This window comes from Lissotriton helveticus, chromosome 11 (genome assembly GCF_964261635.1).
Source record: "Lissotriton helveticus chromosome 11, aLisHel1.1, whole genome shotgun sequence".
NCBI classification, from domain to species: domain Eukaryota; kingdom Metazoa; phylum Chordata; class Amphibia; order Caudata; family Salamandridae; genus Lissotriton; species Lissotriton helveticus.
Window position 1 is genome coordinate 39,353,367 of NC_136072.1, and position 27,442 is coordinate 39,380,808.

Genomic DNA, 27,442 nt, shown 5'->3' on the forward strand with positions numbered 1-27,442 from the left:
AAAGCAGAGTCACCACTCACATGTGCTGGTAATAAATATGTTACAGTGGGCAGACAATGAAAGGGCTGAGGCCCGACCAGACATTATAACTCCAGCATCTCTATGTTAAAAAGCATTTCTAGGCAATATCTAGCCTCTGAAAAAAATATGCAAGATCCACCGATAAATCTGGCAAAAGTCACTAACATTTTGGGCATACTTGTGCTCTCACCTGAATGTAGCGCCACCTTGTAGCCATCGGAGGTAACTGCAGCTCACAAAATGTTTCATAAGAGGGCAAGTTGAGAGGAATCCAAGAGGCAGATGTCCATAGAAAGAGCCTCTGACTACAGCAGGAAGGTTGGATGCTTCAAATTTGCATAGTTTCCTGTCCAACGTCCTCTCACGTCCCGAACGCCCACGTCACTCCACTGAATGCTCCTCATCTGCATAAAGAGAACACTTTCACAGAGGAGCAGAGTGGCGCAGCGGAAGCGTGCTGGGCCCATAACCCAGAGGTCGATGGATCAAAACCATCCTCTGCTAAATTTGCTTTATTTTCCTTCCAAGGACCAAGCTGTCATTTCCACGCTGCCAGAAAGGAAAAGCGCAAGCTTGCGCCAGCTATGTGAGAAAAGACCTCAACTATCTGTGTCTGCTGAAATACAAGAGAGGGATCGTCAAAGGATCCACCCTTTACTTTGAAAGTAAAGAGACACAATAATAAGCATAAATGACAGAGGGCGTTGGTGGTATAGTGGTGAGCATAGCTGCCTTCCATGCAGTTGACCCGGGTTTGATTCCCGGCCAACGCAGTGCAAATACTTATGTATTCTGCAAGCAGGATATATTTTAGTTCAACATGTCACAAAATGGAAATATCATGAACAGATTAATCAGCCATATATATAGAAATTAAAAAATACGTAGGCAAACATCTCAATCGCCCCTTCTGCTATATTCATTGTCCTAATATATGATAAGTTTCATAAAGCAGAGTCGCCATTCACATGTGCTGGTAATAAATATGTTATTTTGGGCAGGCAATGAAAGGGCTGAGGCCCGACCAGACATTATACCTCCAGCATCTCTATGTTAAAAAGCATTTCTAGGCAATTTCTAGCCTCTGAAAAAAATATGCAAGACCCACCGATAAATCTGGCCAAAGTCCGTAACATTTTTGCATACTTGTGCTCTGACCTGAATGTAGCGCCACCTCGTAGCTGTCGAAGGTAACTGCAGCTCACAAAATGTTTTATCAGAAGGCAAGTTGAGAGGAATCCAAGAGGCAGATGTCCATGGAAAGAGCCTCTCACTGCAGCAGGAAGGTTGGATGCTTGAAATTTGCATAGTTTCCTGTCCAACGTCCACTCACGTCCCGAACGCTCCCAAACGCTCAAAAGCCTCACACCGGGTAGATCTCTGGCTCCCAGGTAAAGCCAAATCCTGAGCATGTTAGCGCTAGTATCACAGAGAGAGATATAGAGGGTTCAAGAGCTGCTGTCTTGATAAATGTTTGAAACGGCTAGTGCCTGAGAGTGTCTGGCTTTCAGTTATGACTGATTGTGAGAGGGGAAGATTAAGTTTTTCTGCACCCAGCATGCCTTGCGATATACTTAGGCAAATGAGGTGAGAGCCCGACCAATCCCACTCTACTCTGCTGAATGCTCCTTATTTGCATAAAGAGAACACTTTCACAACGGAGCAGAGTGGCGCAGCGGAAGCGTGCTGGGCCCATAACCCAGAGGTCGATGGATCGAAACCATCCTCTGCTAATTTTGCTTGATTTTTCTTCCAAGGACCAAGCTGTCATTCCCAGGCTGCCAGCAAGTAAAAGCGCAAGCTTTTGCCAGCTATGTGAGAAAAGACTTCTCAACTATCTGTGTCTGCTGAAATACAAGAGAGGGATCGTAAAAGGATCCACCCTGTACTTTGAAAGTAAAGACACACAATAATAAGCATAAATGACTGGTGGGACCTTCAAACACTTTTCTGGGCATGCTTTGAATTTCATTCTTCCCTTTTAGTTGTGCTATTATCTATCTCCTGGGCATTTCCTGGAATGTTCTCTCTTTCTCTTCCCTGCTTTGCTTCCCATGCTGCATCTATATGTTCATATCTATTATTTGTACTACTGCTTTCCATTCTTCTCTTCCGCACAGCTTTGACCTTGGTTTCAATCCCAGTTCCTTACCCTCTGCTAAAAACTTTCTACTGCTTTTCATGTTGGTATCTAAACCAAATGCACCGTTGAAGCTGGTGCAAGATAGACATTGCACTCAGGGTCGTAATGTTTAGAACCGAGAGCATACAGATCATAGGGCGTTGATGGTATAGTGGTGAGCATAGCTGCCTTCCAAGCAGTTGACCCGGGTTCGATTCCCGGCCAACGCAGTACAAATACTTATATATTCTGCAAGCTGGATATATTTTAATGCAATATGTCACAAAATGGAAATATCATGAACAGATTAATCAGCCAGATATAAAAAAATAAACAAATACGTAGGCAAACATCTCGATCGCCCCTTCTGCTATATTCATTGCCCTAATATATGATAAGTTCCATAAAGCAGAGTCACCACTCACATGTGCTGGTAATAAATATGTTACAGTGGGCAGACAATGAAAGGGCTGAGGCCCGACCAGACATTATAACTCCAGCATCTCTATGTTAAAAAGCATTTCTAGGCAATATCTAGCCTCTGAAAAAAATATGCAAGATCCACCGATAAATCTGGCAAAAGTCACTAACATTTTGGGCATACTTGTGCTCTCACCTGAATGTAGCGCCACCTTGTAGCCATCGGAGGTAACTGCAGCTCACAAAATGTTTCATAAGAGGGCAAGTTGAGAGGAATCCAAGAGGCAGATGTCCATAGAAAGAGCCTCTGACTACAGCAGGAAGGTTGGATGCTTCAAATTTGCATAGTTTCCTGTCCAACGTCCTCTCACGTCCCGAACGCCCACGTCACTCCACTGAATGCTCCTCATCTGCATAAAGAGAACACTTTCACAGAGGAGCAGAGTGGCGCAGCGGAAGCGTGCTGGGCCCATAACCCAGAGGTCGATGGATCGAAACCATCCTCTGCTAAATTTGCTTTATTTTCCTTCCAAGGACCAAGCTGTCATTTCCACGCTGCCAGAAAGGAAAAGCGCAAGCTTGCGCCAGCTATGTGAGAAAAGACTTCTCAACTATCTGTGTCTGCTGAAATACAAGAGAGGGATCGTCAAAGGATCCACCCTTTACTTTGAAAGTAAAGAGACACAATAATAAGCATAAATGACAGAGGGCGTTGGTGGTATAGTGGTGAGCATAGCTGCCTTCCAAGCAGTTGACCCGGGTTCGATTCCCGGCCAACGCAGTGCAAATACTTATGTATTCTGCAAGCAGGATATATTTTAGTTCAACATGTCACAAAATGGAAATATCATGAACAGATTAATCAGCCATATATATAGAAATTAAAAAATACGTAGGCAAACATCTCAATCGCCCCTTCTGCTATATTCATTGTCCTAATATATGATAAGTTTCATAAAGCAGAGTCGCCATTCACATGTGCTGGTAATAAATATGTTATTTTGGGCAGGCAATGAAAGGGCTGAGGCCCGACCAGACATTATACCTCCAGCATCTCTATGTTAAAAAGCATTTCTAGGCAATTTCTAGCCTCTGAAAAAAATATGCAAGACCCACCGATAAATCTGGCCAAAGTCCGTAACATTTTTGCATACTTGTGCTCTGACCTGAATGTAGCGCCACCTCGTAGCTGTCGAAGGTAACTGCAGCTCACAAAATGTTTTATCAGAAGGCAAGTTGAGAGGAATCCAAGAGGCAGATGTCCATGGAAAGAGCCTCTCACTGCAGCAGGAAGGTTGGATGCTTGAAATTTGCATAGTTTCCTGTCCAACGTCCACTCACGTCCCGAACGCTCCCAAACGCTCAAAAGCCTCACACCGGGTAGATCTCTGGCTCCCAGGTAAAGCCAAATCCTGAGCATGTTAGCGCTAGTATCACAGAGAGAGATATAGAGGGTTCAAGAGCTGCTGTCTTGATAAATGTTTGAAACGGCTAGTGCCTGAGAGTGTCTGGCTTTCAGTTATGACTGATTGTGAGAGGGGAAGATTAAGTTTTTCTGCACCCAGCATGCCTTGCGATATACTTAGGCAAATGAGGTGAGAGCCCGACCAATCCCACTCTACTCTGCTGAATGCTCCTTATTTGCATAAAGAGAACACTTTCACAACGGAGCAGAGTGGCGCAGCGGAAGCGTGCTGGGCCCATAACCCAGAGGTCGATGGATCGAAACCATCCTCTGCTAATTTTGCTTGATTTTTCTTCCAAGGACCAAGCTGTCATTCCCAGGCTGCCAGCAAGTAAAAGCGCAAGCTTTTGCCAGCTATGTGAGAAAAGACTTCTCAACTATCTGTGTCTGCTGAAATACAAGAGAGGGATCGTAAAAGGATCCACCCTGTACTTTGAAAGTAAAGACACACAATAATAAGCATAAATGACTGGTGGGACCTTCAAACACTTTTCTGGGCATGCTTTGAATTTCATTCTTCCCTTTTAGTTGTGCTATTATCTATCTCCTGGGCATTTCCTGGAATGTTCTCTCTTTCTCTTCCCTGCTTTGCTTCCCATGCTGCATCTATATGTTCATATCTATTATTTGTACTACTGCTTTCCATTCTTCTCTTCCGCACAGCTTTGACCTTGGTTTCAATCCCAGTTCCTTACCCTCTGCTAAAAACTTTCTACTGCTTTTCATGTTGGTATCTAAACCAAATGCACCGTTGAAGCTGGTGCAAGATAGACATTGCACTCAGGGTCGTAATGTTTAGAACCGAGAGCATACAGATCATAGGGCGTTGGTGGTATAGTGGTGAGCATAGCTGCCTTCCAAGCAGTTGACCCGGGTTCGATTCCCGGCCAACGCAGTACAAATACTTATATATTCTGCAAGCTGGATATATTTTAATGCAATATGTCACAAAATGGAAATATCATGAACAGATTAATCAGCCAGATATAAAAAAATAAACAAATACGTAGGCAAACATCTCGATCGCCCCTTCTGCTATATTCATTGCCCTAATATATGATAAGTTCCATAAAGCAGAGTCACCACTCACATGTGCTGGTAATAAATATGTTACAGTGGGCAGACAATGAAAGGGCTGAGGCCCGACCAGACATTATAACTCCAGCATCTCTATGTTAAAAAGCATTTCTAGGGGGGGCGTGTCTAAGATGGCGGCGTGATCGGACGCAGGTCTCCGGAGCTCCCTGCCCGATCCCGCCATTCCGCCGTTTATTGCTGCAGTCTCCCCCATATCTGCACTTGGGGGCGAGGAGAAATTGCCTGCTTTAGTGCCCCCGCCACGGCTTTGCGATTCCTAGGGGCGGCGGGGGCGGAATCGCCGAGGACTCCGTTTGGCGCCCAGCAACAGCGGCCGCGCCGGCAAGTGAGGGTCCCCTTGGCGCCTCCGGGTGGACTGTGGCCCACCCCCGGGGGGGTGTCTCAACACACCGGCGAACGCCCGGTTGCCTCCCGCAGCTGCCGACACCCCCGCGAGGGCTCCCGGACACCACCAGCATCTCCGGCGCTCTGCCCGGAACCGGGACACTCCAGACCGGCTGCGCTGCCACGCGAGGCCCCGGCTTCGGGCCTGGACCTGGACCATCGGCGCCCTCTCCAGCAGCCATCCGGCGCACTCGGCGGCAAGTCGGGTCCCCTCCCGCACTGCGGGGCATGCTGCGAGCCCCCCCCTTGCCGCCATACCCTCTGGGGAGAGTAGCAGTCGCCGCCCAAAAGCCTCGGTAGCTGCCGGGGGACCTGGACCGGCGGAGAAGAAATCGAGGCCCCGGCTTGGGCCTATCACTCGTCCGGCCCGAGCTCACTTCGGAGGGGCCGGCCCGACCCGCCGGAAAGGTCCTGCATACGGCGTGCTCCAGCACCGACCCCCCACGTCTGCTGGTGGTCCCCGACAGCCCGGACCTGATCCTGTGGCCCTCCTGCATCACTGGGCAGCCTTCCTGACGCCGGACCGGCCTGGTACACGGTGACTCTCATGCGCGCCCGGCTCTACAGGTGAGAAGAGCGAGAGGGGGAGCGGGGAGAACTCGGGGGGCACGATCGAGCCTCCGGTGTGGGGATAACTGTGTGTGCTCCTACTGCCTGTTCTGGACCAACTCGGGGAGAGCCTCCCTAGCATCGGGGTGCAGCAGAACTCCTTGCGCCTGGGCTCCACACAGAACTGGGTGCCTGCAGACCTAGACGGGCGCCTTCCCTTTGCCCCCCTAGTCGAAGGGGGACTGAGCCCTAGCACCAGCCTTTGCCCACACGCCAGCCGGGGGACTGCCAAGGCGCTCTCACATTTGCCTCCCCATTCATCACTGCATTGTCCCTACCTACACGATTGCCCATCGGGCCCTCGCGCCCCCGCGCCATGGCAGGGCACCGCAGTAGGAAGGGGTCGCAAACTCTCCCGGAACTGTTAGCTAAATCGCAACCCAGAACTAGCAAAGACCCTCCATCCCCAGTGACGGGGAAGGCGCCACTTGCGGCTGTGGATGACCAGGTGCCTATCACCAAATCTTTTCTGGAGACATTATTCAACTCCCTCCGCGAAGACTTTAAGTCCCTGAAACAGGAGGTTGCAGGAGAAGTTAAGGAGCTCCGACGCGACGTAGAAGACCTAGGCGAACGGGTGGTCGCAGTTGAAGAGGCAGACCAAGCTAGAAGTGCCGAAATTGAACACCTCCAGCAAGAGGTCCTACGGCTCACTGACCAGCAACTGGATCTCCAGGCCCACGCCGAGGACTTGGAAAACCGCTCCCGTCGCAACAACGTACGGGTCCGGGGGGTCCCTCAGAAAGAAGAGGGGGCTGATGTCACTGCGTACCTGCAAGCCCTCTTCAGGAGCATTCTGGGGGAGGCAGAAGATTTCCACATCCGCATTGACAGGGCGCATCGCGTAGGACTGCCACGCAGAGCCCCAGCCCCACCGCCGGACATATTGGCCTTCCTTCCAGACTTCCCGCTCAAAGAGAGGATCCTCCGGGAAGCCCGGAGAGCTCAGCCCGTCCAGTTTCGCGGCCATCCCATTGCCCTGTACCAAGATCTTTCCGCCACGACTCTACAGAAAAGGAAGGACTTCAAGCCGGTCACGGACTTCCTGCGGGGTAAAGAAATCTCATATTCTTGGGGGCACCCCTTTCGAATCATATTCAAATGGAACGGACGGCTACAGCAGCTCCGATCTCTTAAGGATGCTTGTGGTCTCCTGGGTCTTGACCACGTAGATGATGAACCGGTTTTCAAGAGCTCGCAGGGCTCCTCCAGAGGGGGCTGGCAGACTGTAAGCCACAGACGATCCCCTCCTCGGCGCTTCAGGCCCGATGCCTCTGCCATCTCCCGGGAGCGTGAGACTGCGGTGGCGGAGGTGATCAGAGAGACTTCTTCCCCAGAGTGATACTACCTCTTGCTTTGGAGACTGTGTATCGCACCTGCTCAGCCCTGACGGCTGGCGGTTCGGGCGGGGAGCCCGGTGAAGCTGCCATCGGAGATGACCCCTTCATTGTTCTTAACCACGATCCTGTGTGCCTTGACAGGATTGGGACTACAATTTTTCCTTTTGTTGGGTTTGGGTGGGGGGGAACTGGGTTTGGGGTTTTGTTATTATGCCGCGGCCTGCTACTGTCCTTATTTGCCTGTGCTGAGTTGCATACTTTGGTGGCTGCCGGCTGTCTCTGGGAGGGATGTTGGGTTAGGGAGGGATCCGGGGTGGGGACCAGTGTGCCTCGTTACTTCAGCTTTCGCGCGTAGAGGCCCCTCACCAGGGTGCATGTGCCGACTTGGAGTCTTCGCCCACACGTTCGGCTTATACCTAGCCACAAACAGGGACCATACCATACACTACTCACCGAGAACTGCCATGTGCTCCCTTGACGTGCCTATGGCCCCCTCAGCGCTGCATCACACACCCACTGCGCGATGACAGACAACTCCCTTAAGATTATAACGCTTAATGTGAAGGGGCTCAACAACCCGATCAAGAGGAGAGCTGTTCTCTCTTACTTGGAAAACTCTGGAGCCACTATTTGCCTGCTACAAGAGACGCGTCTCCTCCAAAAGGACTGGCACAGAATGCGCTCGCGAGCCTTCCCGCAACAATTCTTTTCCTCCCTCCCAACAAAGAATGCTGGGGTTGCGATCCTAATCTCTAGCTCATTTAGGGGGAGGGTGGGTAATAAGGTGGGGGAAATCAAAGGCCGCCTCCTTGCATACACTCTCACCGTGGGTGACACAACGCTCACGATCGGCACCCTTTACGCTCCAAACACAGGTCAAGAGGCCTTCTTAAAAGGCGCCATTTCCGAAGCCCTCCAGACACCACACACACCCCTACTCCTGGGTGGGGACTTTAACATTGTTATGGATACACATGCCGATCGATCTGGCCACCGCTATGGGGACGTTGGGGCCCTGTCACCTGCCGGGCATGCTTGGCTATCCGAAAGGGGCTTGGTAGACCTCTGGAGGACACGTCATCCGACGGCCTCACGATTCACGTTCTACTCGCATGTGCACCACACCTACGCCAGACTCGATCATTTCCTGGGTTCTTCAGATCTCCTTACGACCATTGAGGACATTGCCATCACACCCGCAGCCCTCAGTGACCATGACGCGGTGGAACTTTCCCTCGCTCTCCGAGCACCTCGACGCCCTCGAGGCCCATGGCGCCTCCGCGAACCCTTGCTACAGCGCCCTGATGTCACCAAACGTATTGGGGAATGCATAGACACTTACCTATCTACCAACGACACACCGGGCATCTCAGCGACAGCTCTTTGGGGGGCTCTGAAATCGGTCGTGCGGGGCGAGCTCATAGCTATCTCGGCTGCGGAGGCTAAAGACCGCAAAAGCAAGAGGGAGGAACTTACGGCGCGGGTGGCGGAGCTGGAACGGGTGCATAGCCGCACATGTGCCCCTCGGGTGTGGAAACAGCTGAAAGCTGCTCGGGCCCAACTTGCCAGTCTGGACACGGACAGGGCGGAGTTTGCGGCTCTTCGCCTACGGCATACTTATTATGTTGGAGGGAACAAAACTGGGCGACTACTGGCCAGTGCTCTACGGGCTAAGACCCAACGGGCTAAACTCACCTCTTTGGTTGGCACCAATGGTGAAGTGCTCACAGACGATGCCCAAGTGGCTGAGGCGTTTCGTTCCTACTACGCTTCCCTGTACGGGGGGGAGGATGTCTCGCCCGGGGATATTGAAGCGTACCTCAATACTGTGGCTATCACAAAGATCCCTGAGTCCACCGCGGACGCTCTTGATGCCCCCATAAGCCAGGAAGAAATCTTAGCTGCCATCTCTCGACTGCGCCCCCTTAAATCCCCGGGCCCGGACGGCTTCTCGGCGGGCTTCTATAAGCTCTTCAATCGACGTTTGGCCCCGGTGCTCGCTCGCCTCTTCAACTCTTTCGAAGGGGCGGCTTCCATACCTCCGGACATGCTAGCCGCTGAAGTGGTAGTGCTTCCTAAACCCGGGAAGGAACCCACGCACTGCTCTGCGTTCCGCCCAATCTCGTTACTGAACCTGGACCTGAAACTTTTTACGGGCATCCTCGCTGCCCGCCTTGGTCCGTGCCTTCCTGGTCTTTTGGAACCGGACCAATCTGGCTTTGTTCCAGGCCGCCAGTGTGCAGACAATACCAAACGGGTGCTCCACCTTATTGACAAAACGCATTCTCGAGCTTCGGACTCTGCGCTTCTGGCCATCGACGCGGAGAAAGCGTTCGATCGCGTGAACTGGGATTATATGCAACTTGTACTCCGCCGGTTCGGTCTCAGTGACCGTTTTTGCTCGCGCATAGCGGGCTGCTATCATCATCCACAGGCCACGGTTCGCCTGGGGAGCCTGCGCTCGCCCCCGTTCGAGATCCAACGGGGTACCAGGCAGGGGTGCCCCCTCTCCCCCCTCCTATTCGCGATGTATATCGAGCCTCTAGCACAGAGAGTCCGCGACAATCCGAGGGTGGAAGGCATCGACTTCGGGCGCGAACCCCATCCTATCAGTTTATACGCGGACGATGTCATAGCCACTGTACATAGCCCTGCTACTTCGGTGCCTGCCTTCATGGAGGAACTTGACTCGTTTGGGGCTGTTTCAGGCTTCCGCGTTAATATCGCAAAATCCCTCATCTTACCTCTAGGTAAACATGCGCGCCCGCAGGCCCCGACATTGGGTCACCTCAGCGGCCTACTGGTGGTCGACCGGGTACCATACCTAGGCATCACCCTGACTCCCTCAACTGACCTCACGGTCTCCACTAATTACGCAGCTCTTGTCACCCGGATCCGCTCAGACCTGGCTAGATGGTCCAAACAACCTCTTTCTCTGCTGGGGAGAGTGGCGGCTATAAAAATGTCAGTCCTGCCGCGGATTTTATATTTATTTCAAACGATTCCCATTGTGCCTCCTGCGGGCACGTTGAAAACCTTACAAGAATTACTGTCTGGCTTTATTTGGGAGGGGAGGAGAGCCCGACTTCACAAATCGCTCGCATACAAGAGCATGGATGAGGGCGGTCTCGGAATCCCGGACTTGACGCGGTACTTCCAGGCATCCCAACTCCGATACCTGGTGGAGTGGTACAGGCCTGAATCAGAAAAGAGATGGCTTTTCCAAGATAGAGCTATGGCTCAGACGCCGCTGTGGCGGATTCCATTCCTGGCCAAACGCCACAGGCCCAGTTATATGTCACGGTCCCCGATCACTCGCACGACCCTGCAGGTGTGGAACCGGGTAGCGCTCAAATGCGGACTGACTACTTTCCCTTCCCCTTTCACTCCCCTTCTGGACAACCCTGACTTCCCCCCAGGTGAGGGCCCAGGTGCATTTTCTCAATGGCGGGGCTCGGCGTGCCGAGCTGCGGGACATCTTTTTGACATGAACGGATTCCTTTCCTTCGACGACATTAAACAAGGATACGGGATAGAACACCCCCACTTCTTCCAATACCTCCAGCTCCGACACTGGCTCACAGACCCGAACGTCATTGCCCTGGTGGGACGCCCCATGACGGACTTCGAGAGGTGGCTGCTTACTAAGTCCACAGATAAGCGCCTCGTCTCCGAACTCTATAAAATGCTTGCCCCTCCACCCTCTCAGGCTAAATCACCTGGTCAAAGGCGCTGGGAGGCTGAACTTGGGAGGACCTTGTCATCCAAAGAATGGGGATACATCTACCATAGAGCCTCACACACTACACGAAACACCAAAGCAAGGGAAACTGCAGTCAAACTCGCCATATATTGGCACCTTACCCCGGTCCGATTACACCAGGGAAACCCGGGGCGCAGCGACCTTTGCTGGAGAGGGTGCGGGGAACGTGGTACCTTGACTCACATCCTCTGGGGGTGCCCCGAGCTGGGAGATTTTTGGAAACAGGTCCTAGATGACATAGACTCCACTTTCGAGACTGAAGTCCCGAGATTCCCAGCATACACCGTGTTGGGTCTGCCCAATGCTTTAATGTTTCCCCTCAAATCACTACGCGGCCGGCAGATGGGCGTCGCTATGCAGGCAGCCACACAGCACATCTTGTCACTATGGGGCACTACAACCAAACCTACGCACACGGGATGGCTCCACAAACTGTGGTTCACCCTTGGGATGGAGCGTATCCATGCCACTCTCACCAGCTCCACAGACGCCTTTCGCAAGACATGGCTCCCCTTGCTGACCCTCTTATCCAAGGAGTTCAATGAAATCACCTGCCCCAGGTATCTTAGGATTTTACGTCTCACTGACACCACCGGTGACTCCCGGTGACTCTACTAATTATGGCCTCGTCTTGCTCCCGCGACTCCATGCAGGTGTCACTGACCTTCGTGGGCACACTGGTCGGGGCGGGGGGAGGGGGGTTTTTGTGGGGGAGGGGGGGGGGGGGGTTTGGTTCGTGTTTTCTTCCTTATGTCGATCTTTTGTTCTTCCATGCGTGACATTGCATCGCTACTTGGGCGTACCTTCCTTGCTCCATTTGATACACAAGGGAAGACATGCTTGTCTGTCCCGCCCGCACTGTGCGCTCTGAGTTTACTTCTCTCACAAGAACTGTCTTATTATATGCCTGTTACGAATTTCAATAAAAACACTTTTGAAACTAAAAAGCATTTCTAGGCAATATCTAGCCTCTGAAAAAAATATGCAAGATCCACCGATAAATCTGGCAAAAGTCACTAACATTTTGGGCATACTTGTGCTCTCACCTGAATGTAGCGCCACCTTGTAGCCATCGGAGGTAACTGCAGCTCACAAAATGTTTCATAAGAGGGCAAGTTGAGAGGAATCCAAGAGGCAGATGTCCATAGAAAGAGCCTCTGACTACAGCAGGAAGGTTGGATGCTTCAAATTTGCATAGTTTCCTGTCCAACGTCCTCTCACGTCCCGAACGCCCACGTCACTCCACTGAATGCTCCTCATCTGCATAAAGAGAACACTTTCACAGAGGAGCAGAGTGGCGCAGCGGAAGCGTGCTGGGCCCATAACCCAGAGGTCGATGGATCAAAACCATCCTCTGCTAAATTTGCTTTATTTTCCTTCCAAGGACCAAGCTGTCATTTCCACGCTGCCAGAAAGGAAAAGCGCAAGCTTGCGCCAGCTATGTGAGAAAAGACTTCTCAACTATCTGTGTCTGCTGAAATACAAGAGAGGGATCGTCAAAGGATCCACCCTTTACTTTGAAAGTAAAGAGACACAATAATAAGCATAAATGACAGAGGGCGTTGGTGGTATAGTGGTGAGCATAGCTGCCTTCCATGCAGTTGACCCGGGTTTGATTCCCGGCCAACGCAGTGCAAATACTTATGTATTCTGCAAGCAGGATATATTTTAGTTCAACATGTCACAAAATGGAAATATCATGAACAGATTAATCAGCCATATATATAGAAATTAAAAAATACGTAGGCAAACATCTCAATCGCCCCTTCTGCTATATTCATTGTCCTAATATATGATAAGTTTCATAAAGCAGAGTCGCCATTCACATGTGCTGGTAATAAATATGTTATTTTGGGCAGGCAATGAAAGGGCTGAGGCCCGACCAGACATTATACCTCCAGCATCTCTATGTTAAAAAGCATTTCTAGGCAATTTCTAGCCTCTGAAAAAAATATGCAAGACCCACCGATAAATCTGGCCAAAGTCCGTAACATTTTTGCATACTTGTGCTCTGACCTGAATGTAGCGCCACCTCGTAGCTGTCGAAGGTAACTGCAGCTCACAAAATGTTTTATCAGAAGGCAAGTTGAGAGGAATCCAAGAGGCAGATGTCCATGGAAAGAGCCTCTCACTGCAGCAGGAAGGTTGGATGCTTGAAATTTGCATAGTTTCCTGTCCAACGTCCCGAACGCTCCCAAACGCTCAAAAGCCTCGCCCTCACCGGGTAGATCTCTGGCTCCCAGGTAAAGCCAAATCCTGAGCATGTTAGCGCTAGTATCACAGAGAGAGATATAGAGGGTTCAAGAGCTGCTGTCTTGATAAATGTTTGAAACGGCTAGTGCCTGAGAGTGTCTGGCTTTCAGTTATGACTGATTGTTAGAGGGGAAGATTAAGTTTTTCTGCACCCAGCATGCCTTGCGATATACTTAGGCAAATGAGGTGAGAGCCCGACCAATCCCACTCTACTCTGCTGAATGCTCCTTATTTGCATAAAGAGAACACTTTCACAACGGAGCAGAGTGGCGCAGCGGAAGCGTGCTGGGCCCATAACCCAGAGGTCGATGGATTGAAACCATCCTCTGCTAATTTTGCTTGATTTTTCTTCCAAGGACCAAGCTGTCATTCCCAGGCTGCCAGCAAGTAAAAGCGCAAGCTTTTGCCAGCTATGTGAGAAAAGACTTCTCAACTATCTGTGTCTGCTGAAATACAAGAGAGGGATCGTAAAAGGATCCACCCTGTACTTTGAAAGTAAAGACACACAATAATAAGCATAAATGACTGGTGGGACCTTCAAACACTTTTCTGGGCATGCTTTGAATTTCATTCTTCCCTTTTAGTTGTGCTATTATCTATCTCCTGGGCATTTCCTGGAATGTTCTCTCTTTCTCTTCCCTGCTTTGCTTCCCATGCTGCATCTATATGTTCATATCTATTATTTGTACTACTGCTTTCCATTCTTCTCTTCCGCACAGCTTTGACCTTGGTTTCAATCCCAGTTCCTTACCCTCTGCTAAAAACTTTCTACTGCTTTTCATGTTGGTATCTAAACCAAATGCACCGTTGAAGCTGGTGCAAGATAGACATTGCACTCAGGGTCGTAATGTTTAGAACCGAGAGCATACAGATCATAGGGTGTTGGTGGTATAGTGGTGAGCATAGCTGCCTTCCAAGCAGTTGACCCGGGTTCGATTCCCGGCCAACGCAGTACAAATACTTATATATTCTGCAAGCTGGATATATTTTAATGCAATATGTCACAAAATGGAAATATCATGAACAGATTAATCAGCCAGATATAAAAAAATAAACAAATACGTAGGCAAACATCTCGATCGCCCCTTCTGCTATATTCATTGCCCTAATATATGATAAGTTCCATAAAGCAGAGTCACCACTCACATGTGCTGGTAATAAATATGTTACAGTGGGCAGACAATGAAAGGGCTGAGGCCCGACCAGACATTATAACTCCAGCATCTCTATGTTAAAAAGCATTTCTAGGCAATATCTAGCCTCTGAAAAAAATATGCAAGATCCACCGATAAATCTGGCAAAAGTCACTAACATTTTGGGCATACTTGTGCTCTCACCTGAATGTAGCGCCACCTTGTAGCCATCGGAGGTAACTGCAGCTCACAAAATGTTTCATAAGAGGGCAAGTTGTGAGGAATCCAAGAGGCAGATGTCCATAGAAAGAGCCTCTGACTACAGCAGGAAGGTTGGATGCTTCAAATTTGCATAGTTTCCTGTCCAACGTCCTCTCACGTCCCGAACGCCCACGTCACTCCACTGAATGCTCCTCATCTGCATAAAGAGAACACTTTCACAGAGGAGCAGAGTGGCGCAGCGGAAGCGTGCTGGGCCCATAACCCAGAGGTCGATGGATCGAAACCATCCTCTGCTAAATTTGCTTTATTTTCCTTCCAAGGACCAAGCTGTCATTTCCACGCTGCCAGAAAGGAAAAGCGCAAGCTTGCGCCAGCTATGTGAGAAAAGACTTCTCAACTATCTGTGTCTGCTGAAATACAAGAGAGGGATCGTCAAAGGATCCACCCTTTACTTTGAAAGTAAAGAGACACAATAATAAGCATAAATGACAGAGGGCGTTGGTGGTATAGTGGTGAGCATAGCTGCCTTCCATGCAGTTGACCCGGGTTTGATTCCCGGCCAACGCAGTGCAAATACTTATGTATTCTGCAAGCAGGATATATTTTAGTTCAACATGTCACAAAATGGAAATATCATGAACAGATTAATCAGCCATATATATAGAAATTAAAAAATACGTAGGCAAACATCTCAATCGCCCCTTCTGCTATATTCATTGTCCTAATATATGATAAGTTTCATAAAGCAGAGTCGCCATTCACATGTGCTGGTAATAAATATGTTATTTTGGGCAGGCAATGAAAGGGCTGAGGCCCGACCAGACATTATACCTCCAGCATCTCTATGTTAAAAAGCATTTCTAGGCAATTTCTAGCCTCTGAAAAAAATATGCAAGACCCACCGATAAATCTGGCCAAAGTCCGTAACATTTTTGCATACTTGTGCTCTGACCTGAATGTAGCGCCACCTCGTAGCTGTCGAAGGTAACTGCAGCTCACAAAATGTTTTATCAGAAGGCAAGTTGAGAGGAATCCAAGAGGCAGATGTCCATGGAAAGAGCCTCTCACTGCAGCAGGATGGTTGGATGCTTGAAATTTGCATAGTTTCCTGTCCAACGTCCCGAACGCTCCCAAACGCTCAAAAGCCTCACACCGGGCAAGCCCTCACCGGGTAGATCTCTGGCTCCCAGGTAAAGCCAAATCCTGAGCATGTTAGCGCTAGTATCACAGAGAGAGATATAGAGGGTTCAAGAGCTGCTGTCTTGATAAATGTTTGAAACGGCTAGTGCCTGAGAGTGTCTGGCTTTCAGTTATGACTGATTGTTAGAGGGGAAGATTAAGTTTTTCTGCACCCAGCATGCCTTGCGATATACTTAGGCAAATGAGGTGAGAGCCCGACCAATCCCACTCTACTCTGCTGAATGCTCCTTATTTGCATAAAGAGAACACTTTCACAACGGAGCAGAGTGGCGCAGCGGAAGCGTGCTGGGCCCATAACCCAGAGGTCGATGGATCGAAACCATCCTCTGCTAATTTTGCTTGATTTTTCTTCCAAGGACCAAGCTGTCATTCCCAGGCTGCCAGCAAGTAAAAGCGCAAGCTTTTGCCAGCTGTGTGAGAAAAGACTTCTCAACTATCTGTGTCTGCTGAAATACAAGAGAGGGATCGTAAAAGGATCCACCCTGTACTTTGAAAGTAAAGACACACAATAATAAGCATAAATGACTGGTGGGACCTTCAAACACTTTTCTGGGCATGCTTTGAATTTCATTCTTCCCTTTTAGTTGTGCTATTATCTATCTCCTGGGCATTTCCTGGAATGTTCTCTCTTTCTCTTCCCTGCTTTGCTTCCCATGCTGCATCTATATGTTCATATCTATTATTTGTACTACTGCTTTCCATTCTTCTCTTCCGCACAGCTTTGACCTTGGTTTCAATCCCAGTTCCTTACTCTCTGCTAAAAACTTTCTACTGCTTTTCATGTTGGTATCTAAACCAAATGCACCGTTGAAGCTGGTGCAAGATAGACATTGCACTCAGGGTCGTAATGTTTAGAACCGAGAGCATACAGATCATAGGGCGTTGGTGGTATAGTGGTGAGCATAGCTGCCTTCCAAGCAGTTGACCCGGGTTTGATTCCCGGCCAACGCAGTACAAATACTTATATATTCTGCAAGCTGGATATATTTTAATGCAATATGTCACAAAATGGAAATATCATGAACAGATTAATCAGCCAGATATAAAAAAATAAACAAATACGTAGGCAAACATCTCGATCGCCCCTTCTGCTATATTCATTGCCCTAATATATGATAAGTTCCATAAAGCAGAGTCACCACTCACATGTGCTGGTAATAAATATGTTACAGTGGGCAGACAATGAAAGGGCTGAGGCCCGACCAGACATTATAACTCCAGCATCTCTATGTTAAAAAGCATTTCTAGGCAATATCTAGCCTCTGAAAAAAATATGCAAGATCCACCGATAAATCTGGCAAAAGTCACTAACATTTTGGGCATACTTGTGCTCTCACCTGAATGTAGCGCCACCTTGTAGCCATCGGAGGTAACTGCAGCTCACAAAATGTTTCATAAGAGGGCAAGTTGAGAGGAATCCAAGAGGCAGATGTCCATAGAAAGAGCCTCTGACTACAGCAGGAAGGTTGGATGCTTCAAATTTGCATAGTTTCCTGTCCAACGTCCTCTCACGTCCCGAACGCCCACGTCACTCCACTGAATGCTCCTCATCTGCATAAAGAGAACACTTTCACAGAGGAGCAGAGTGGCGCAGCGGAAGCGTGCTGGGCCCATAACCCAGAGGTCGATGGATCGAAACCATCCTCTGCTAAATTTGCTTTATTTTCCTTCCAAGGACCAAGCTGTCATTTCCACGCTGCCAGAAAGGAAAAGCGCAAGCTTGCGCCAGCTATGTGAGAAAAGACTTCTCAACTATCTGTGTCTGCTGAAATACAAGAGAGGGATCGTCAAAGGATCCACCCTTTACTTTGAAAGTAAAGAGACACAATAATAAGCATAAATGACAGAGGGCGTTGGTGGTATAGTGGTGAGCATAGCTGCCTTCCAAGCAGTTGACCCGGGTTCGATTCCCGGCCAACGCAGTGCAAATACTTATGTATTCTGCAAGCAGGATATATTTTAGTTCAACATGTCACAAAATGGAAATATCATGAACAGATTAATCAGCCATATATATAGAAATTAAAAAATACGTAGGCAAACATCTCAATCGCCCCTTCTGCTATATTCATTGTCCTAATATATGATAAGTTTCATAAAGCAGAGTCGCCATTCACATGTGCTGGTAATAAATATGTTATTTTGGGCAGGCAATGAAAGGGCTGAGGCCCGACCAGACATTATACCTCCAGCATCTCTATGTTAAAAAGCATTTCTAGGCAATTTCTAGCCTCTGAAAAAAATATGCAAGACCCACCGATAAATCTGGCCAAAGTCCGTAACATTTTTGCATACTTGTGCTCTGACCTGAATGTAGCGCCACCTCGTAGCTGTCGAAGGTAACTGCAGCTCACAAAATGTTTTATCAGAAGGCAAGTTGAGAGGAATCCAAGAGGCAGATGTCCATGGAAAGAGCCTCTCACTGCAGCAGGAAGGTTGGATGCTTGAAATTTGCATAGTTTCCTGTCCAACGTCCACTCACGTCCCGAACGCTCCCAAACGCTCAAAAGCCTCACACCGGGTAGATCTCTGGCTCCCAGGTAAAGCCAAATCCTGAGCATGTTAGCGCTAGTATCACAGAGAGAGATATAGAGGGTTCAAGAGCTGCTGTCTTGATAAATGTTTGAAACGGCTAGTGCCTGAGAGTGTCTGGCTTTCAGTTATGACTGATTGTGAGAGGGGAAGATTAAGTTTTTCTGCACCCAGCATGCCTTGCGATATACTTAGGCAAATGAGGTGAGAGCCCGACCAATCCCACTCTACTCTGCTGAATGCTCCTTATTTGCATAAAGAGAACATTTTCACAACGGAGCAGAGTGGCGCAGCGGAAGCGTGCTGGGCCCATAACCCAGAGGTCGATGGATCGAAACCATCCTCTGCTAATTTTGCTTGATTTTTCTTCCAAGGACCAAGCTGTCATTCCCAGGCTGCCAGCAAGTAAAAGCGCAAGCTTTTGCCAGCTATGTGAGAAAAGACTTCTCAACTATCTGTGTCTGCTGAAATACAAGAGAGGGATCGTAAAAGGATCCACCCTGTACTTTGAAAGTAAAGACACACAATAATAAGCATAAATGACTGGTGGGACCTTCAAACACTTTTCTGGGCATGCTTTGAATTTCATTCTTCCCTTTTAGTTGTGCTATTATCTATCTCCTGGGCATTTCCTGGAATGTTCTCTCTTTCTCTTCCCTGCTTTGCTTCCCATGCTGCATCTATATGTTCATATCTATTATTTGTACTACTGCTTTCCATTCTTCTCTTCCGCACAGCTTTGACCTTGGTTTCAATCCCAGTTCCTTACCCTCTGCTAAAAACTTTCTACTGCTTTTCATGTTGGTATCTAAACCAAATGCACCGTTGAAGCTGGTGCAAGATAGACATTGCACTCAGGGTCGTAATGTTTAGAACCGAGAGCATACAGATCATAGGGCGTTGGTGGTATAGTGGTGAGCATAGCTGCCTTCCAAGCAGTTGACCCGGGTTCGATTCCCGGCCAACGCAGTACAAATACTTATATATTCTGCAAGCTGGATATATTTTAATGCAATATGTCACAAAATGGAAATATCATGAACAGATTAATCAGCCAGATATAAAAAAATAAACAAATACGTAGGCAAACATCTCGATCGCCCCTTCTGCTATATTCATTGCCCTAATATATGATAAGTTCCATAAAGCAGAGTCACCACTCACATGTGCTGGTAATAAATATGTTACAGTGGGCAGACAATGAAAGGGCTGAGGCCCGACCAGACATTATAACTCCAGCATCTCTATGTTAAAAAGCATTTCTAGGCAATATCTAGCCTCTGAAAAAAATATGCAAGATCCACCGATAAATCTGGCAAAAGTCACTAACATTTTGGGCATACTTGTGCTCTCACCTGAATGTAGCGCCACCTTGTAGCCATCGGAGGTAACTGCAGCTCACAAAATGTTTCATAAGAGGGCAAGTTGAGAGGAATCCAAGAGGCAGATGTCCATAGAAAGAGCCTCTGACTACAGCAGGAAGGTTGGATGCTTCAAATTTGCATAGTTTCCTGTCCAACGTCCTCTCACGTCCCGAACGCCCACGTCACTCCACTGAATGCTCCTCATCTGCATAAAGAGAACACTTTCACAGAGGAGCAGAGTGGCGCAGCGGAAGCGTGCTGGGCCCATAACCCAGAGGTCGATGGATCGAAACCATCCTCTGCTAAATTTGCTTTATTTTCCTTCCAAGGACCAAGCTGTCATTTCCACGCTGCCAGAAAGGAAAAGCGCAAGCTTGCGCCAGCTATGTGAGAAAAGACTTCTCAACTATCTGTGTCTGCTGAAATACAAGAGAGGGATCGTCAAAGGATCCACCCTTTACTTTGAAAGTAAAGAGACACAATAATAAGCATAAATGACAGAGGGCGTTGGTGGTATAGTGGTGAGCATAGCTGCCTTCCATGCAGTTGACCCGGGTTTGATTCCCGGCCAACGCAGTGCAAATACTTATGTATTCTGCAAGCAGGATATATTTTAGTTCAACATGTCACAAAATGGAAATATCATGAACAGATTAATCAGCCATATATATAGAAATTAAAAAATACGTAGGCAAACATCTCAATCGCCCCTTCTGCTATATTCATTGTCCTAATATATGATAAGTTTCATAAAGCAGAGTCGCCATTCACATGTGCTGGTAATAAATATGTTATTTTGGGCAGGCAATGAAAGGGCTGAGGCCCGACCAGACATTATACCTCCAGCATCTCTATGTTAAAAAGCATTTCTAGGCAATTTCTAGCCTCTGAAAAAAATATGCAAGACCCACCGATAAATCTGGCCAAAGTCCGTAACATTTTTGCATACTTGTGCTCTGACCTGAATGTAGCGCCACCTCGTAGCTGTCGAAGGTAACTGCAGCTCACAAAATGTTTTATCAGAAGGCAAGTTGAGAGGAATCCAAGAGGCAGATGTCCATGGAAAGAGCCTCTCACTGCAGCAGGAAGGTTGGATGCTTGAAATTTGCATAGTTTCCTGTCCAACGTCCCGAACGCTCCCAAACGCTCAAAAGCCTCACACCGGGCAAGCCCTCACCGGGTAGATCTCTGGCTCCCAGGTAAAGCCAAATCCTGAGCATGTTAGCGCTAGTATCACAGAGAGAGATATAGAGGGTTCAAGAGCTGCTGTCTTGATAAATGTTTGAAACGGCTAGTGCCTGAGAGTGTCTGGCTTTCAGTTATGACTGATTGTTAGAGGGGAAGATTAAGTTTTTCTGCACCCAGCATGCCTTGCGATATACTTAGGCAAATGAGGTGAGAGCCCGACCAATCCCACTCTACTCTGCTGAATGCTCCTTATTTGCATAAAGAGAACACTTTCACAACGGAGCAGAGTGGCGCAGCGGAAGCGTGCTGGGCCCATAACCCAGAGGTCGATGGATCGAAACCATCCTCTGCTAATTTTGCTTGATTTTTCTTCCAAGGACCAAGCTGTCATTCCCAGGCTGCCAGCAAGTAAAAGCGCAAGCTTTTGCCAGCTATGTGAGAAAAGACTTCTCAACTATCTGTGTCTGCTGAAATACAAGAGAGGGATCGTAAAAGGATCCACCCTGTACTTTGAAAGTAAAGACACACAATAATAAGCATAAATGACTGGTGGGACCTTCAAACACTTTTCTGGGCATGCTTTGAATTTCATTCTTCCCTTTTAGTTGTGCTATTATCTATCTCCTGGGCATTTCCTGGAATGTTCTCTCTTTCTCTTCCCTGCTTTGCTTGCCATGCTGCATCTATATGTTCATATCTATTATTTGTACTACTGCTTTCCATTCTTCTCTTCCGCACAGCTTTGACCTTGGTTTCAATCCCAGTTCCTTACTCTCTGCTAAAAACTTTCTACTGCTTTTCATGTTGGTATCTAAACCAAATGCACCGTTGAAGCTGGTGCAAGATAGACATTGCACTCAGGGTCGTAATGTTTAGAACCGAGAGCATACAGATCATAGGGCGTTGGTGGTATAGTGGTGAGCATAGCTGCCTTCCAAGCAGTTGACCCGGGTTCGATTCCCGGCCAACGCAGTACAAATACTTATATATTCTGCAAGCTGGATATATTTTAATGCAATATGTCACAAAATGGAAATATCATGAACAGATTAATCAGCCAGATATAAAAAAATAAACAAATACGTAGGCAAACATCTCGATCGCCCCTTCTGCTATATTCATTGCCCTAATATATGATAAGTTCCATAAAGCAGAGTCACCACTCACATGTGCTGGTAATAAATATGTTACAGTGGGCAGACAATGAAAGGGCTGAGGCCCGACCAGACATTATAACTCCAGCATCTCTATGTTAAAAAGCATTTCTAGGCAATATCTAGCCTCTGAAAAAAATATGCAAGATCCACCGATAAATCTGGCAAAAGTCACTAACATTTTGGGCATACTTGTGCTCTCACCTGAATGTAGCGCCACCTTGTAGCCATCGGAGGTAACTGCAGCTCACAAAATGTTTCATAAGAGGGCAAGTTGAGAGGAATCCAAGAGGCAGATGTCCATAGAAAGAGCCTCTGACTACAGCAGGAAGGTTGGATGCTTCAAATTTGCATAGTTTCCTGTCCAACGTCCTCTCACGTCCCGAACGCCCACGTCACTCCACTGAATGCTCCTCATCTGCATAAAGAGAACACTTTCACAGAGGAGCAGAGTGGCGCAGCGGAAGCGTGCTGGGCCCATAACCCAGAGGTCGATGGATCGAAACCATCCTCTGCTAAATTTGCTTTATTTTCCTTCCAAGGACCAAGCTGTCATTTCCACGCTGCCAGAAAGGAAAAGCGCAAGCTTGCGCCAGCTATGTGAGAAAAGACTTCTCAACTATCTGTGTCTGCTGAAATACAAGAGAGGGATCGTCAAAGGATCCACCCTTTACTTTGAAAGTAAAGAGACACAATAATAAGCAGAAATGACAGAGGGCGTTGGTGGTATAGTGGTGAGCATAGCTGCCTTCCAAGCAGTTGACCCGGGTTCGATTCCCGGCCAACGCAGTGCAAATACTTATGTATTCTGCAAGCAGGATATATTTTAGTTCAACATGTCACAAAATGGAAATATCATGAACAGATTAATCAGCCATATATATAGAAATTAAAAAATACGTAGGCAAACATCTCAATCGCCCCTTCTGCTATATTCATTGTCCTAATATATGATAAGTTTCATAAAGCAGAGTCGCCATTCACATGTGCTGGTAATAAATATGTTATTTTGGGCAGGCAATGAAAGGGCTGAGGCCCGACCAGACATTATACCTCCAGCATCTCTATGTTAAAAAGCATTTCTAGGCAATTTCTAGCCTCTGAAAAAAATATGCAAGACCCACCGATAAATCTGGCCAAAGTCCGTAACATTTTTGCATACTTGTGCTCTGACCTGAATGTAGCGCCACCTCGTAGCTGTCGAAGGTAACTGCAGCTCACAAAATGTTTTATCAGAAGGCAAGTTGAGAGGAATCCAAGAGGCAGATGTCCATGGAAAGAGCCTCTCACTGCAGCAGGAAGGTTGGATGCTTGAAATTTGCATAGTTTCCTGTCCAACGTCCACTCACGTCCCGAACGCTCCCAAACGCTCAAAAGCCTCACACCGGGTAGATCTCTGGCTCCCAGGTAAAGCCAAATCCTGAGCATGTTAGCGCTAGTATCACAGAGAGAGATATAGAGGGTTCAAGAGCTGCTGTCTTGATAAATGTTTGAAACGGCTAGTGCCTGAGAGTGTCTGGCTTTCAGTTATGACTGATTGTGAGAGGGGAAGATTAAGTTTTTCTGCACCCAGCATGCCTTGCGATATACTTAGGCAAATGAGGTGAGAGCCCGACCAATCCCACTCTACTCTGCTGAATGCTCCTTATTTGCATAAAGAGAACACTTTCACAACGGAGCAGAGTGGCGCAGCGGAAGCGTGCTGGGCCCATAACCCAGAGGTCGATGGATCGAAACCATCCTCTGCTAATTTTGCTTGATTTTTCTTCCAAGGACCAAGCTGTCATTCCCAGGCTGCCAGCAAGTAAAAGCGCAAGCTTTTGCCAGCTATGTGAGAAAAGACTTCTCAACTATCTGTGTCTGCTGAAATACAAGAGAGGGATCGTAAAAGGATCCACCCTGTACTTTGAAAGTAAAGACACACAATAATAAGCATAAATGACTGGTGGGACCTTCAAACACTTTTCTGGGCATGCTTTGAATTTCATTCTTCCCTTTTAGTTGTGCTATTATCTATCTCCTGGGCATTTCCTGGAATGTTCTCTCTTTCTCTTCCCTGCTTTGCTTCCCATGCTGCATCTATATGTTCATATCTATTATTTGTACTACTGCTTTCCATTCTTCTCTTCCGCACAGCTTTGACCTTGGTTTCAATCCCAGTTCCTTACCCTCTGCTAAAAACTTTCTACTGCTTTTCATGTTGGTATCTAAACCAAATGCACCGTTGAAGCTGGTGCAAGATAGACATTGCACTCAGGGTCGTAATGTTTAGAACCGAGAGCATACAGATCATAGGGCGTTGATGGTATAGTGGTGAGCATAGCTGCCTTCCAAGCAGTTGACCCGGGTTCGATTCCCGGCCAACGCAGTACAAATACTTATATATTCTGCAAGCTGGATATATTTTAATGCAATATGTCACAAAATGGAAATATCATGAACAGATTAATCAGCCAGATATAAAAAAATAAACAAATACGTAGGCAAACATCTCGATCGCCCCTTCTGCTATATTCATTGCCCTAATATATGATAAGTTCCATAAAGCAGAGTCACCACTCACATGTGCTGGTAATAAATATGTTACAGTGGGCAGACAATGAAAGGGCTGAGGCCCGACCAGACATTATAACTCCAGCATCTCTATGTTAAAAAGCATTTCTAGGCAATATCTAGCCTCTGAAAAAAATATGCAAGATCCACCGATAAATCTGGCAAAAGTCACTAACATTTTGGGCATACTTGTGCTCTCACCTGAATGTAGCGCCACCTTGTAGCCATCGGAGGTAACTGCAGCTCACAAAATGTTTCATAAGAGGGCAAGTTGAGAGGAATCCAAGAGGCAGATGTCCATAGAAAGAGCCTCTGACTACAGCAGGAAGGTTGGATGCTTCAAATTTGCATAGTTTCCTGTCCAACGTCCTCTCACGTCCCGAACGCCCACGTCACTCCACTGAATGCTCCTCATCTGCATAAAGAGAACACTTTCACAGAGGAGCAGAGTGGCGCAGCGGAAGCGTGCTGGGCCCATAACCCAGAGGTCGATGGATCGAAACCATCCTCTGCTAAATTTGCTTTATTTTCCTTCCAAGGACCAAGCTGTCATTTCCACGCTGCCAGAAAGGAAAAGCGCAAGCTTGCGCCAGCTATGTGAGAAAAGACTTCTCAACTATCTGTGTCTGCTGAAATACAAGAGAGGGATCGTCAAAGGATCCACCCTTTACTTTGAAAGTAAAGAGACACAATAATAAGCATAAATGACAGAGGGCGTTGGTGGTATAGTGGTGAGCATAGCTGCCTTCCAAGCAGTTGACCCGGGTTCGATTCCCGGCCAACGCAGTGCAAATACTTATGTATTCTGCAAGCAGGATATATTTTAGTTCAACATGTCACAAAATGGAAATATCATGAACAGATTAATCAGCCATATATATAGAAATTAAAAAATACGTAGGCAAACATCTCAATCGCCCCTTCTGCTATATTCATTGTCCTAATATATGATAAGTTTCATAAAGCAGAGTCGCCATTCACATGTGCTGGTAATAAATATGTTATTTTGGGCAGGCAATGAAAGGGCTGAGGCCCGACCAGACATTATACCTCCAGCATCTCTATGTTAAAAAGCATTTCTAGGCAATTTCTAGCCTCTGAAAAAAATATGCAAGACCCACCGATAAATCTGGCCAAAGTCCGTAACATTTTTGCATACTTGTGCTCTGACCTGAATGTAGCGCCACCTCGTAGCTGTCGAAGGTAACTGCAGCTCACAAAATGTTTTATCAGAAGGCAAGTTGAGAGGAATCCAAGAGGCAGATGTCCATGGAAAGAGCCTCTCACTGCAGCAGGAAGGTTGGATGCTTGAAATTTGCATAGTTTCCTGTCCAACGTCCACTCACGTCCCGAACGCTCCCAAACGCTCAAAAGCCTCACACCGGGTAGATCTCTGGCTCCCAGGTAAAGCCAAATCCTGAGCATGTTAGCGCTAGTATCACAGAGAGAGATATAGAGGGTTCAAGAGCTGCTGTCTTGATAAATGTTTGAAACGGCTAGTGCCTGAGAGTGTCTGGCTTTCAGTTATGACTGATTGTGAGAGGGGAAGATTAAGTTTTTCTGCACCCAGCATGCCTTGCGATATACTTAGGCAAATGAGGTGAGAGCCCGACCAATCCCACTCTACTCTGCTGAATGCTCCTTATTTGCATAAAGAGAACATTTTCACAACGGAGCAGAGTGGCGCAGCGGAAGCGTGCTGGGCCCATAACCCAGAGGTCGATGGATCGAAACCATCCTCTGCTAATTTTGCTTGATTTTTCTTCCAAGGACCAAGCTGTCATTCCCAGGCTGCCAGCAAGTAAAAGCGCAAGCTTTTGCCAGCTATGTGAGAAAAGACTTCTCAACTATCTGTGTCTGCTGAAATACAAGAGAGGGATCGTAAAAGGATCCACCCTGTACTTTGAAAGTAAAGACACACAATAATAAGCATAAATGACTGGTGGGACCTTCAAACACTTTTCTGGGCATGCTTTGAATTTCATTCTTCCCTTTTAGTTGTGCTATTATCTATCTCCTGGGCATTTCCTGGAATGTTCTCTCTTTCTCTTCCCTGCTTTGCTTCCCATGCTGCATCTATATGTTCATATCTATTATTTGTACTACTGCTTTCCATTCTTCTCTTCCGCACAGCTTTGACCTTGGTTTCAATCCCAGTTCCTTACCCTCTGCTAAAAACTTTCTACTGCTTTTCATGTTGGTATCTAAACCAAATGCACCGTTGAAGCTGGTGCAAGATAGACATTGCACTCAGGGTCGTAATGTTTAGAACCGAGAGCATACAGATCATAGGGCGTTGGTGGTATAGTGGTGAGCATAGCTGCCTTCCAAGCAGTTGACCCGGGTTCGATTCCCGGCCAACGCAGTACAAATACTTATATATTCTGCAAGCTGGATATATTTTAATGCAATATGTCACAAAATGGAAATATCATGAACAGATTAATCAGCCAGATATAAAAAAATAAACAAATACGTAGGCAAACATCTCGATCGCCCCTTCTGCTATATTCATTGCCCTAATATATGATAAGTTCCATAAAGCAGAGTCACCACTCACATGTGCTGGTAATAAATATGTTACAGTGGGCAGACAATGAAAGGGCTGAGGCCCGACCAGA

General features: G+C 47.5%; 16 non-coding genes across 16 annotated transcripts; all 16 read left to right on the forward strand.

Moving 5' to 3' along the window:
- The first annotated feature begins 722 nt into the window (after nt 1-722).
- On the forward strand, nt 723-794 carry TRNAG-UCC (transfer RNA glycine (anticodon UCC)). Its single transcript has one exon. It is a non-coding gene; the product is annotated as a tRNA-Gly (tRNA).
- A 1,507-nt stretch (nt 795-2,301) lies between these two features.
- TRNAG-UCC (transfer RNA glycine (anticodon UCC)) lies at nt 2,302-2,373 on the forward strand. Its single transcript has one exon. It is a non-coding gene; the product is annotated as a tRNA-Gly (tRNA).
- Nucleotides 2,374-3,272: 899 nt separating this feature from the next.
- TRNAG-UCC (transfer RNA glycine (anticodon UCC)) lies at nt 3,273-3,344 on the forward strand. Its single transcript has one exon. It is a non-coding gene; the product is annotated as a tRNA-Gly (tRNA).
- A 1,507-nt stretch (nt 3,345-4,851) lies between these two features.
- Nucleotides 4,852-4,923, forward strand: TRNAG-UCC (transfer RNA glycine (anticodon UCC)). Its single transcript has one exon. It is a non-coding gene; the product is annotated as a tRNA-Gly (tRNA).
- Nucleotides 4,924-12,781: 7,858 nt separating this feature from the next.
- Nucleotides 12,782-12,853, forward strand: TRNAG-UCC (transfer RNA glycine (anticodon UCC)). Its single transcript has one exon. It is a non-coding gene; the product is annotated as a tRNA-Gly (tRNA).
- A 1,501-nt stretch (nt 12,854-14,354) lies between these two features.
- On the forward strand, nt 14,355-14,426 carry TRNAG-UCC (transfer RNA glycine (anticodon UCC)). The gene has a single exon. It is a non-coding gene; the product is annotated as a tRNA-Gly (tRNA).
- Nucleotides 14,427-15,325: 899 nt separating this feature from the next.
- Nucleotides 15,326-15,397, forward strand: TRNAG-UCC (transfer RNA glycine (anticodon UCC)). Its single transcript has one exon. It is a non-coding gene; the product is annotated as a tRNA-Gly (tRNA).
- Nucleotides 15,398-16,909: 1,512 nt separating this feature from the next.
- On the forward strand, nt 16,910-16,981 carry TRNAG-UCC (transfer RNA glycine (anticodon UCC)). Its single transcript has one exon. It is a non-coding gene; the product is annotated as a tRNA-Gly (tRNA).
- An 899-nt stretch (nt 16,982-17,880) lies between these two features.
- TRNAG-UCC (transfer RNA glycine (anticodon UCC)) lies at nt 17,881-17,952 on the forward strand. Its single transcript has one exon. It is a non-coding gene; the product is annotated as a tRNA-Gly (tRNA).
- Nucleotides 17,953-19,459: 1,507 nt separating this feature from the next.
- Nucleotides 19,460-19,531, forward strand: TRNAG-UCC (transfer RNA glycine (anticodon UCC)). Its single transcript has one exon. It is a non-coding gene; the product is annotated as a tRNA-Gly (tRNA).
- Nucleotides 19,532-20,430: 899 nt separating this feature from the next.
- TRNAG-UCC (transfer RNA glycine (anticodon UCC)) lies at nt 20,431-20,502 on the forward strand. The gene has a single exon. It is a non-coding gene; the product is annotated as a tRNA-Gly (tRNA).
- A 1,512-nt stretch (nt 20,503-22,014) lies between these two features.
- On the forward strand, nt 22,015-22,086 carry TRNAG-UCC (transfer RNA glycine (anticodon UCC)). Its single transcript has one exon. It is a non-coding gene; the product is annotated as a tRNA-Gly (tRNA).
- An 899-nt stretch (nt 22,087-22,985) lies between these two features.
- TRNAG-UCC (transfer RNA glycine (anticodon UCC)) lies at nt 22,986-23,057 on the forward strand. Its single transcript has one exon. It is a non-coding gene; the product is annotated as a tRNA-Gly (tRNA).
- Nucleotides 23,058-24,564: 1,507 nt separating this feature from the next.
- TRNAG-UCC (transfer RNA glycine (anticodon UCC)) lies at nt 24,565-24,636 on the forward strand. The gene has a single exon. It is a non-coding gene; the product is annotated as a tRNA-Gly (tRNA).
- Nucleotides 24,637-25,535: 899 nt separating this feature from the next.
- On the forward strand, nt 25,536-25,607 carry TRNAG-UCC (transfer RNA glycine (anticodon UCC)). Its single transcript has one exon. It is a non-coding gene; the product is annotated as a tRNA-Gly (tRNA).
- A 1,507-nt stretch (nt 25,608-27,114) lies between these two features.
- TRNAG-UCC (transfer RNA glycine (anticodon UCC)) lies at nt 27,115-27,186 on the forward strand. Its single transcript has one exon. It is a non-coding gene; the product is annotated as a tRNA-Gly (tRNA).
- The last annotated feature ends 256 nt before the right edge of the window (nt 27,187-27,442 follow it).